Source organism: Podarcis pityusensis (genome assembly GCF_964106645.2).
Source record: "Podarcis pityusensis genome assembly, chromosome: 14".
Taxonomy (NCBI): Eukaryota; Metazoa; Chordata; class Lepidosauria; order Squamata; family Lacertidae; genus Podarcis; species Podarcis pityusensis.
The window spans coordinates 18,211,822-18,224,650 of NC_138039.1; the positions used below are offsets into that span (position 1 = coordinate 18,211,822).

Sequence of the window (12,829 nt, forward strand, 5' to 3'; positions counted from 1 at the left end):
ATTTCAGCCTTGCTTTGCCTTCAACAAACAACTAAGTCCTGCAGAATTTGTATTCCTCAGGCTTCTCCCCACTTCACAACTGTAATCGGGAATCCATATTACCTGGCTATATTTAGAGTCTTTGACCAAGGCTGTTGCCTGTCCTACAACCCTGCTGTTAGTTCTTTTGTCTGGACTGACTTTTTGCTTTCCATGTAATCAGTCAACCACAATTTAACTCGCCAGTGGCAAGTGCTTCTTCCCTTTGGCAAGAAGCAATCCTACCCAAATTAGCAAACTATTGTTAGTAGAATCAGGTGGGCTTCTGATCGTAGTTTAGCGCTACACAACTTGCTGATTCAGACATTGCAGCAAGCTATAGTTTATTCTAATAGGGAGGAACACAAAAGTGCACTGAAGAGATTGCTAGTAGCTTAGGGGACAAAGCTTCTTCATCCTTACCCATGGCTACTAGGAGCAGAATTATGTAAAATAATAAATGCCAATTCCTTGACCTACATAATTCACATATTGCACAATCCAGTTTCTCCTGATGCAGACTTCTGATATTTGTTGCTAAGCCCATTTTGCCTTCTCTCCCGCTGTGCCCACATTACCTCTCAGCTCGCTAGCTCTGGTCAGCCTGCGATGGATCACTAAGCTCTGCGCAGCCCCTTGACCATAGCCCTTCATGGTGTGTCTGTTAGGCAGAAGTTACAGGGCCAGCAGCTGAGTTTCTTTTGTGGACTTGTCATTTTGCACAGCAGCTCAGCTAGGCTACCAGGAGGAGGCTACATTGTGATGTCACCAGTCTCCCTGCACTGCATTTAAGCCAACACAGGCCACTTGCACTTCTTCCTAGTTTTCAGTTTAACTCGGGAGGACACCAAGTTGAACTACCTTTAGGGATCCGATCTCACACTTGGAGGCACCAAATCTCATGAAAGAGGTAAAAAATGAAATCTCTCAAAACTAAAGCTCTCTCCTTGTCCTCATGGCATACTAGGGTTGCCAAGTCCCAAGAGTTTTAGTCTCCCACAGGGTCACAGGAGCAGAAGGGACAGCAAGTCAGGCAAGAACTTTAGCGACACCATCGGAGTGCCTGGCTGATGAGGCTACTTAGGGGGAAGTGCATGGAAACACGGATCAGGGCCTGACTGAGAGCCAGGAAGGGGTGGAGCCTTCACTTCTATGTAAGTTCCCAGACTAAGCTGTTGTGGTCTATGAGAGGGAAGAGGGTGAATGTCAACACACCACACACTTTCAGTCCTCCATACCATGCTTTGGAGAATTTCTAACATGCTGCCTGAACTGAGTAAACAAGTTCAGGAGACTCACATCTCTGACATGCATTTATATGCTTCTTCCAAAGCCCTTTTTCTCTCTGGCATCATCCCAAATCTTGTCACTGAACTACTGTGCAGGAGAAGAACCTAGGAGATCCCTCAGCCCCAAGCTGTGGTTTAATCTCTCACTCTCGCACATCCAGAAACATTTCCCATCAATTATCCAATATCAAAGAACAGATAACAAGCAGAAAAGGGAGCCCAATGTAGGCCATGCCTGTAAGACACGAGAAACACTTGGCAAGACAGATCAAGGAGCAAAAGCCACATGCTACAGTGAAGGGTGAAAAACTGCCGAGATACACCTGCTGGCCAGAGTGGAGAGGAAATGTGGGAAAGTTCAACAGAAGAATTTATAGTTATGGAGTATAAAAGACAAATTCAACAGTGCAACTCCAGCAAAGAAAAATCTTTTCAAACGAGCTCAAATAGGGGATAAAATCACAAGGGTGCCCTTTACATCCTGAACCCTTGCTTAAGTGCCTTCCTGACTTTTATGATAGTAGAGGCTGAGTTATGGAGTGATCACTGGCACAGGGAGGAAGCATGTTTATGATCAGAATTGCCCCTCTAAACAGCAACTGTTTGTGAATGAGATGGAACACGAAGATGGTATCAAAAACAGAGTTCCAGATGGTGGTATAAGCCTTTTGCCAAAGATGCAGTATCTTTTTACCGGTTAATTAAAAGCTGTATTTTTCATGCAATTTTCAGTTGACAACCAACATTCAGATTGTTCTTTCACAGCTTTCCGAGGCTAGTTTCTTTAAAGCCTAATGCTGCAGCAAGAGCCCACCAGCTTGGTCTCTCAAGCATAGAATCATAGAGTTGGAAAGAACCCTGAGGATCATCTAGTCCAACCCCTGCAATGTAGGAATAAGCAGCTGACCCGTATGGCTTTATCAACATGACGCTCTAACCAACTGAGTTATCTCTGATCCAAGTCCATACTTTAAAGCTGTCTCTTGTTACCATTGCCTCACCCTCGTTTTCACCCATGCTTTCCTATCCAGAAAGGTCTCCTAGCAATTCCTGGGGTGCTCATCATGCCCTTAACTTTTGAGTCCCCACCTCCCTACAAAATGATAAATTTGAATAAGATGTTTGATCTTTGCTTACCTGCCCCAAGCTTTTGGGATGGCAGGGATTGATAAAAAGAGTGTTTATCATCCACACAGTGCATTTAAAGTGTTCAAAGTGCTTCACATTTGCTATCTCACTCATCCTTACAACAAACTGTAGAGAACATGCTTGCCATGCAAAGGGGCCACTGATTCAGTCCCTGACATCTCCAGATAACATTGGGAAAGATCCCTCTGTGAGGCCATGGAAAACTGCTGCCAGCCAATAGGCCTGGGCGATATATCAATATATTGCCCAGGACTGGTATGAGGGGCAGACCACAATGGTGGTTTCACTCAGCGGTCTATAGCTACTGAAACTGCCACCGCTCCTGAGTCCCTCCAGCACCCAGCACAGCAACAGAGAAACAAGTTGCAGCCAGCAGCTGGATGCAGAGCAACTCAGAGCCACAGCACTATACAGTGGTACCTCTGGTTACGTACTTAATTCGTTCCGGGGGTCCGTTCTTAACCTGAAACTGTTCTTAACCTGAAGCACCACTTTCGCTAATGGGGCCTCCCGCTGCCACCGCACGATTTCTGTTCTCATCCTGAAGCAAAGTTCTTAACCCGAGGTACTATTTCTGGGTCTGTAACCTGAAGCGTATGTAACCTGAAGCGTATGTAACCTGAAGCGTATGTAACCCGAGGTATCACTGTACCGCTGAGTGTAACCACCATTGCAGTCTGCCCCTCAGGCCAGCATAGAGTGAGAATCAAGCTGCATTGGCCAGGGCAGGCGCAGTTTGTTCCTTCCTCCTCTTATTTCAACTGCTTGGCTGAGGAGTGTGTGGCTGCCCTCGCCTCAGCCAAGCAGTTTTACAGAGCCTCCAACTCTCTGCTTGCCATGGCACGCGAGCAGGAGAAGGATCTGGGCTCCCACAGCTGGGGAGCAGGAGGCTTTGTTAGGTATCCCAACAGTCTGACTTGGTATAAGACAGCTTCCTATGTATCAACATCCTCATTTTGCAGATGGGAGTGTGCAAGAGAACAGCACCTTGCCTAAGGCCTTCTAGTGAGTCTGTGATCACTAAGCTCTGCACAACCCCCTGACCATATGGAGGGGGTGATGACAGAGGCTAGATCTGAACCATGGCCTTCCAGGTTCACTGCTCATACCTGCATCCTCCATGCTCGAGGAGTTCTCAGCAATAAACTGAATGAATAAGTATATAAAGAAATCTGCAATGGTGCATGGTCTGCTATGCATGCGCAGTGAAGCTTCTGCTTCTCCGCAACCCTCACTGGCATCTGGCAGGGTCCAAAGTGGTCTTCAGCACATGCGCAATACACGGCTGTGATCTTTGCTGGGAGACTGCCCAGCATCATGCTGTCAGCAGCCTGCTGGGCCATCCTAACCAGAACATCTGCTGTTGTTTATACCATCAAAATCAGTGGACTGCCTACTGGTACCTGTTCATCTTTAGATCAAGTTTAGGAGGGAACAAATCCCGGGCCAAAAGTGCAGGAAGTAAACAGTTTGCAAGCAGGGACCTAAAGGACAAGGATTTGTCTCCCACAGCATTCACATAACATGACAAGGTTTCTGGATCGCAGCACCCCAGTGCTTTAGTGATGACAGAAAATCGGTGAGCTATGCTGAAAAGAGTGGGCAAGTGGTAGCCTATGCCATTAACAAACACTGTCATTTTAGAGATCACAGCATGAAAGGTGAGTTCTGAAGAGGAGCTTGATTACTGTTGCCCCGGTGCAAAGTAAAAACTGGCGAAAGACCAAACAACTGAGCAGATTCACAAAATACTTCACAAAATGTCTACTTTTAAGCAAAGACAAAGTGATTCAGAGCCAAGGATGACAGCTTTGCAGAGTTGCCATTGAAGTCTTTGCAGCATTTCAGCAAGTGCCCACCTTGGCTGATTTGCTGCCAAATTGCTGCACAAAGTGAGTCACCCTGGCTGCAGTCTGGGGTGGGCAGAGAATGAGATGGGGAGAAGCACTGCTGGAAATGCGATTCCAAGTCACAGATGCATCCTGCATCAGTGGGAAAAGCCATTGCTCAGAAGTAAAGCTCCTGCTTTGCATTCAGAAGGTCCGTGGTTCTATCCCTGGCATCTCCAATGAAAATGATCTTGGGTATCTGGGCTGGGAAAGGCCTAAGACCTGACGGAGAGCTGGCAGCCAGAAGAGTCTCATAAATTTCATAGTAACAAGGTCCCATGTTCAACTCACCTCTCATTTTAGGAGGAAATTTTGCTTCTATTCTCAGTTCCCTCACTACAGCTATATGGAGAGCTTCAGCCTCTGCTGGCCCTAAAGTTGACAGATCTATACATTCCTGGCAGCTCCTGACACCAGCAGAAGCAGAATAAAATAGCAAAAATGCCAAATTATGCCAAATAAGAAATTGTGCTTATTTGGTAAATTAGCGTAATATATCAAAGTAAAAGAATTTAAATTTTCTGGGTGCATAAGGTGAGCAAGACATAGAAAAAGATGGGATGGGAAGAATTCACACATAATGCACAAATAGAACATGAAGAAAGCAAACCTAAGGGATTCCCTAGCATTAACTTCATTCCTTGCTTCAATGACAATCAAAATACTGTCCATAATTTAAGAGCATTTTTTTTTAATCTGCTCAATTCTAGAGACAGAAATTCACAGCCCCTGTCTGCCTTTGAGGCACATTAAAAAAAAGAAAGGCACATACAGTAACTGAGGGAATAGAACAGCATCAGATGATCTTCAATAACAGAATCCTGCTGGGCGCAGCTACCCTACAGGCCATCACAAAGCTTTATCACACCCAAGGCAGAGGAAATGCTAATTAACTTCTCACTTTTTACTTGATTCCGTATGGGCTTAACTTTAAAAGGAGGGCCACCCACCTGCTTCCATTTGCCGATTTTCTATCTCTGTCTGGCACGCCAGCTCTAGACAAGTATAAGCTCTCACAAGCTCACAGATTCAGAACAAGTAAGGTTTTTAAACAGTGGTTTAAGAACCTGGTTGTGCCAGCCCTGGTAACCAGTTTCCTTGTTAATGCTATCGGAAACTGTGGTCAATTAATCCAGGAAGTATTGAATTGCCTTGCTCTGAGAAGGGAGGGGGAAGGGGCAGTGTGAAGACACAGCATGTGGGCACAAGGCTCGTGCCTATTTTGTCTAAGCTGAGAAATGTATGCCCAAACCAGTTTGGGGAAGTCCTCCACTTCTGGGCAGAGGAGAAGAATAGGCTCTTAACAATACAGCAGATTATGAGGTACTTCTTAGATCAGAGTTGCTTGTTACTCCAGGCAAGAGGCAGTCTCTACAGCTTTATTTGTACTGAGAGACTCCCTTTGCCTCTGCCTTGCTCTTTCCCATACTGGGCAGGAGGCAGGCTGACAACTATTTGAATGGTACACAGAAGACACCCCCCCCCCCACTAGAGCATGTGTGTCACCAGGCATAGATAAAAAGCCTTATTGCATAGGACTTGAGCTGCTTAGGTTTTAATAGAAACAACAGGGCAATACCATTATAAGAACCAATGAAAAGGTTGCAATGAACTTCACAAGCTTTCATATTCTTTAAAACTATTCAGTTGGGCTGGGTAGTAAGCAAAAGCAAGTTAAAACCTCAAGCATTGCCTAACCTAGCTAAAGCAATAGCTCCATCATTCCATTTAAAGATTATTACAAACTACGTTTTCAGATAGCCCACAAGATATTTTACTTTCTCCCCCCATGCTTTTTGTTTCCAGCATAACATCCAACCTGATGAATTCTGTGGAACTTGAAAGTTTTCTCACATTTGCTCCATGCAGATATTAATCTAGAGTCACTTTTGGATTATTATTTTTTTTAATGGGACAGGAGGGCTACTTGCAAAATGTTATTTTATAGTTCAGTTTTCATCATGGCTACCTGCAAGGGTTATTTTATCGGCAGTAGAAACACAGTCCAAAAAAATACAAATCATTGCAACCCTTTAAAAATGCCATCAACTGAATGTATCTCAAAACTTTTTGAGTGCATTATTCGCACTGCCCAGGGAGGCTCTGGCATTGCATTTCTCAAACAGCTGTCCTTTGATGCAGCACAGCAAATCTCTTCTTGAAACAGAAGAGAGATTCAAGAGTGATTTTGTGATATGGCGCCCGAGTCTGCTGTTCAAAGAAAGTGAAAGTTCAGATTCCACAATAGCTGCTTAGATCCTGGCCTTAGATAGCATCCTGGCTTCTTCTCTTTGCTACAGCACAGCAAACAAAAATGCCCAATCTAATGCCACAGTACACAATAAGATTCAGTCCCTTGTTATATCCTACACCATTTGTCAGAGGACACCACCAAAGCCAGAGCACCATCAGTCTTCCAAGGACAAGCATGAATTGTGTGTCAGGGGAGAGAATAACTGAAACAGCTGTCTGGTTTTCTAGACTCTGGAAAAGCTCAGAGGGGAGTTGACTATTTGGAGTGTTCTCCATTAACCTCACAGTCTCCCCTTCCCCACCTCCTCCCTTTCCCCCTCCTGCTCCTGAAAGTATCTTAGGGCAAATGCAAGCACATGCAAAATTAGCTGCTTCAACAGCAGGAGTGCAGAGTGCAGCCTGTTGCCATGCTTAAAACCAGCTGACAGCCTCTGCCTTGCCTGTGGGAGGGAGGTGGGATGAAGGGACATGCAGCTGTTACAGACACTGCAGAAATGAAAGATCATTCCTCCACCCACCAGGCAGTGGGAAAGTTATTCTCTATGGCAAATGGCTAAATCTGACGGCAATTGCATCCCTCTCTAGGGAGAAAAATTGCTAAGGCTAGTTTAGCGCTAGCTGTAACAGGCAACTTGCAAAGGAGTGGGCCACTATTTCTCGGCAGGCAAGAAGGAAACCAAACCTATTTTAATGATTCTCTCCTTTCAGTTACTTCACAGAACTATTTAGTAAATGTTTGCACTCCAAAGGGACAATTTGGAAGATCAAGCCACAGTTGGCACTGGGATCTGAGACGAGAGAGAAGGCAAATGAGGTTGTTCCTAGGAAGCATTTACTGCCCAAGGATCAACACGTAGGAAACCGGATTCTGCCATTCAAAGGTTTCAGGCCCACAGTGTATAACTATACGGGGATTTTAAAACTGTCTACCCCATTTTTCTAGCATACAGGGTCCTCACCTAACTTCATAAGGCAGGCAGATTTGAGCAGAAGGCAAGTCCTTATGGGAGATCCATGTAGCATGTATAGCCTTCGAAGAGGTGAGCAGGGAACAATGTGCAACGCCCTGCAACATGCAGTATCCTCTCTCCAGTTATTGCATTATATACTTACACTGAACATGAGATAGCATGTGAATAATCCTGAATATAAAGGCAGGGAAGAGGGCTCATATATTCCTTACCTAACTGAACTTTGATACTTTTTTAATAAAAAAAATAAAGTACACTGCATGTTTGTTAAATTATATTATCACTTTGGTCCTAAGATTGTCAAAAGCTCATATTTAAGATCCCAGACTCACATGTATAAAGACATTAGGCCAAGATAAGAAACCTGTGGCCCTTCAAATAACAATTCCCATCATCTGTGACCACTGGCCATGCTGGCTGGGGCTGATGGCAGCTGTAATCTGCAATATCTGAGAGACTACAGGCTCCCCATTCCTGCCCTGGATTCATATTTCAGATACCGTCAGATTCATATTTTAGACTTCAGACCCAGATTATATTCCTGAACCTTAGAACTAAAAAGCTGTGAAAGCTAAACAAGAACAAAGTATGGCTTGATATGGCTTGACCTTGCACACTGGGAAGCTTCAGTGCAACAACAAAGGTTGTTTAGGTTAAGGACTCTGGCACCTGCTGATAAGACAACTGAAGTACAGGACTTGGATATTAATGAGAAGGATGGCCTTGACAAAGAGTCCCATGAATGGCACCTGCATTAATAACAAGGGAGAGAAGGTCCTAATTTGACAGTGCCACATCTGAAGAACCAACAACAATACCACAAGCCTGATACAACTCACCTTGTGTTCTAAGAACGACAAGAAGGTGGCACAGGTGACCAGAAGTCCAAAAAAGATGTACCCATAAAGAACCTACCAACAAAATAACGGAGCCAGATGCTGGACATGTCAGAGCAGCCTCAAAGGAACAAGGTTAAACATCCCCAAAGCAAAATATGAAAGTAAACAGGGCATATGGAAATCTCACCACTGTTTAGTGAATGGTCGGTCTCGCCCACCAGAGTATTATGTTTAGAGAACTCCAATTCAATTACCCCTTTAAGTCTTGTAAGGGTTTAAGTGTTAAGTTCAGGCTTTTAGTTTCTGATGCCAAGGACTTTTTCTTAAAGGACATATTACTACGCTTGTTTACCTCATATACATACAGTGGTACCTCAGGTTACAGACGCTTCAGGTTACAGACTCTGCTAACCCAGAAATAGTACCTCGGGTTAAGAACTTTGCTTCAGGATGAGAACAGAAATTGCATGGTAGCGGTGTGGTGGCAGCGGGAGGCCCCATTAGCTAAAGTGGTACCTCAGGGTAAGAACAGTTTCAGGTTAAGAATGGACCTCCGGAATAAATTAAGTTCTTAACCCGAGGTACCACTGTATTTAATAATTTAACTGCCAGATTTAACCTCCCAGAGAAGCTTCACGATGCTTTAACCTTGGTTTAAAGCAAAACAAAAAACAAGCAATGTGCAGAGAAGTGGATTTAGCATCTTGAGTCTTCGGCATTTAGAATCAAGAGGAATACAGGGAGGAGCTGAGGGGAAGTCAGGTCATTTAACCACCAACTATGTCAGCAACACAACTAGTTACTTTGCTCACTGCTTCTGTAGGGCAAGCTTTCTTAACAGCATGTCTTTTGTTTTAGCTCAAGTTTCTTTTACATTTCATCTCACTGCTACCAAATCATTCAAAGAAGTAATGCAAAGCAATTAATCCCATACTAGTTGCAGATCTGTACCATTTGTCATTAAAAGTATGCGTTCCTGTAGCCACCATGCAAACTATTGCCTTTTCTATGCCTTTTAAAATGTGATTTGTTAGGCTGAGTCTGGCGTGCTGTTTTTGTCCCTCTTTGGACCTGGCTTTGATACCCTCTGGGGCATTTCAGACCCAAATGAAGTCCAGAGTCTGCAAATTATAATTAGGGTGATCACAATTTCCGCACTTTGAATCAAGACAAAACAATTTATGTGCTGCTAGCTAATATGAATGTGAACCAGGTTTCTAACACTGCCCACTGTAAACACACACACACACACACACACACACTTGCATCTAAATATTTTTGGAAAATTCTGAAAAAAGGCTGAAGGCCAGTTGTAAGAGCATTTTAATTTCTCGTGCTAATTTTAGACGCTTATACCAACAAAGTATCTAACTGAACAGTTTCTATTTCTCCAAAGTGTTTTTTCTCCTTTTTTATTAAGCTATGTAATACATATTGCTAAAGAACACCTCTTCCCTATCTCCTTGCCAAGCTTCTTGTGGTTCTTTTCTCTCTGTCTTTGTACGGTATGACACAATGCTCAGAGGCAGCAGCAATGGCAAAGGGTAATATCTCCTGGGTCCAGCAAGATCTCATTGGCTCTTCTTGATGAGATAAGAGGACAATGTTGGCCAAAACAGATTTCACTGCTGATCCCAAAATTTGCACATTTTCAATGACTGACTGAGCTTGTCCAGGGCCAACTCTTCTGATACCAGGGGGGAGTCTCTTGAGAAAGAGTCATGGCTCAGTGGTACAACATCTGCCATATCCGCAGAAGGTCCGAACTTCAATCTCCCGCATCTCCAGGAAGGGCTGAGAAAAACCCCTGGGTCAGAAACTCTGGAGAGCTGCTGCCATTTTGTGTAGACAACACTGAGCTAGATGGACCAATGCTCTCACTCAGTATATGGCAGCTTCCTAGATTCATATCCTGTGTTCCTAGCATGAACACAGAGGCATCAGAGACCTTCACACACTTCAGAACAGCTCCAGGTGGAAGAGCAGAACTCTGAAATCCATAATTCACAAAGAATGCTTTAAATTTGCTCCCCCACTGCCCCCCCAAACTCCTCTGATAGCTCATTTTTCCACAGGCAGTGAAGTTTCCTAGCCTCCTAAGCAGCCTCTCTCTTATTTATTTATTTTTAAAGCAACCCTGACATATGGTTTATTAGTGCAATTAAGGGAAGAGAGTTCTCAAAAAGCAGAACACCGAACTGCTTCAGTGCCTCCATGTGTTCAATGGGCTAGAATCAACCTCCAAGCATATTTTAGCACTGCGGACAGTGGCTTTGAGCCAAGGGGCTTTGATTTGCAAATGTCCCACTGGAAGTTTTGGATATATTCCAACCCTCCCTATCAAAACTCAAGCCACAATAAGCTAGCCAGCTTCTTGCAGCACCCAAAGTTTGAAAGCAATAGTAGCACAATACTTTTATGCCAACCAAATAAAGCAGAAAGCAAGCTGTAACTTCTCCCAAGCCCTTCCCCTGCACAGAATCAGACCATTGATCCATTTAGCTCAGTACTGTCCACACTGACTGACAAGCTGTTTGGGACCAGGGTCTTTCCTAGACATAGAAACAGTTAAGAGTGGCAGCTTGAAAGCTCATTGGAGCTTCTATACAGGCACAAAGTGGAGCCATTCCAAATCTCAGCATCTGTGTAGTGAAAATCCAACCTGTTTTGCAGCAAAAGCTAGTGTGGAAAACCAGTTCAATTTAAGACAGGAAGTACAAATAAGGACTTGAGCGATGTGTCACTCTAGGTTTTCCAGTTTCAGACCAAATGCAATTACACATCAGGAACTCCTATATTTCTGATTAATATGGCAAAAAGCAGCTAATTATCTTTGCTCTGCCCCACTTCAACACCTAGGGGCAATTAGTCATTAAGGGAGAGATAGGATAGCCTGAGATAAACAGCAGATGGAGAAAAGCAATCAATGGCTCTATGGTCCTCTTTGCTTGCATCTGGGATAACACAGAATCCTCAGCTTTCAGAGCCTGACTTACATGTGGCTACTTTCCACATGGTGAGTATAACATATAAACCAGGCTCAAATGTGCATATGAAGAAGGCTTCTGGGAAAAGAGTCTAGAATTCTGGGTGTGATGGAGCTAGTTCAGGCAAGACCTTTCCCAAGTTGAAGCACCCACAAAACAGGCAGCCGGTACAGATGTCTGGTTCCCTGAAGAATCTAGTTATCCATTTGCCAAACCTAGAGCGGTAAGCCCTGGCTTGTAAAGGATGAAGGGTTTTTTTGCCAGTGACTGGCTGCCTAGATTGTTATTCAGCTGGGGTCTACACTGCAATCTGTAGCACTAGTAAATAAAGTCAAGAGGAAGAGCAGAGGGGGAAATGGGTCAGCAGAGCTGTCTGCTTGGATCACTCACACCTCCGCTACATACATCTCAAGAGTACAGCCAACCACTGCACTTCAGCCTCCAAAGCTCAGCACGCACTTGTCTCTCACTTTGGAAGCTGCCTTGCCTCTGCCATGGCAAAGAGGCTGGGCATATTCATGTCTGGGTAGTGTCATGACCAGGGCACACAGAGGAGGAGGAATCAGCAGGCCAGCAGCAGAAGCCACGGTGGTGCTGAACCCAGACTCTGGCTCCAACACCAGCCTGAGCCAGTGTCTGTCAGCCAAGAGCTACTTGAACCAGAGGCCCCTGAACGAAGATCACTCTCCCCCCACCCCTGGCCCATTCCAAGCCAGCACTAGGATCATCAATTTATGATCTACAGGCATCAATATCATGACAGAGTGAAAGCTGTATGTGGCAGATAGGCCCACCCACCCAAGATCACTCAATTTTGCCAGTGGATTTTAAAATGCAGCAACTACAACCATCACAACCCTCTGATTTCCCCACCTATAATGAGAAATGTCCATTCAAATCTACATTACAAATGGTTGTGGAATGAAGGGGGATGAGTTAAAGGAACATATATTTTTATTATTTATCACATTTATATCCTGGCTTTCTTCTAAAGAGCTTAAGGTAGTCTCCCATTCTCCCCCATCCCTGGTTGCCCCCTAAGTCCCATAACTGACTGGGGATTTGAACCAAGGCCTCCCCACTCTAGTCTAACCACTACATTGCATTTGCTGTCTTTCATGTTAACCATCCTGACTGAGGAAGAGATGTGCATATTGGATCAAGGGAGTAATCTGTTTAAAATATTCTCAAATACACAACACGTGAACAGAAAGTTGTAACACCATTTCCACCCACCGCGCTACTTCTGTTCAGATTTGTGAACACCCATCATGAACTGTTGTCCTAACAGGTAAGTGATAGGCTTACACACTTGACTCTGGAGCAAATCAACAGCCAGGATGTTCCAGGAAAGTCCTGCAATAGGGGCCTTTTTAGACTAGTGGGCACATTTTGAATTTTGAGAGTGTGCCAGTCACACGATGGCTGCCATGG

The 12,829-nt window shown here is 44.4% G+C and overlaps 1 protein-coding gene across 3 annotated transcripts in view; it reads right to left on the reverse strand.

Moving 5' to 3' along the window:
- CAPN15 (calpain 15) overlaps positions 1-12,829 on the reverse strand; it is a 98,107-nt gene that overhangs the window by 35,521 nt on the left and 49,757 nt on the right. Inside the window, exon 1 of one of the 3 annotated variants that reach the window (XM_080981931.1) lies at positions 597-754. The exons of the other annotated variants lie outside the window; for them this stretch is intronic. The gene's annotated coding sequence lies outside the window, so the exon portion shown is untranslated. Of the gene's footprint in view, positions 1-596; positions 755-12,829 lie in introns of those variants that run through there. 3 annotated transcript variants of the gene reach the window in all.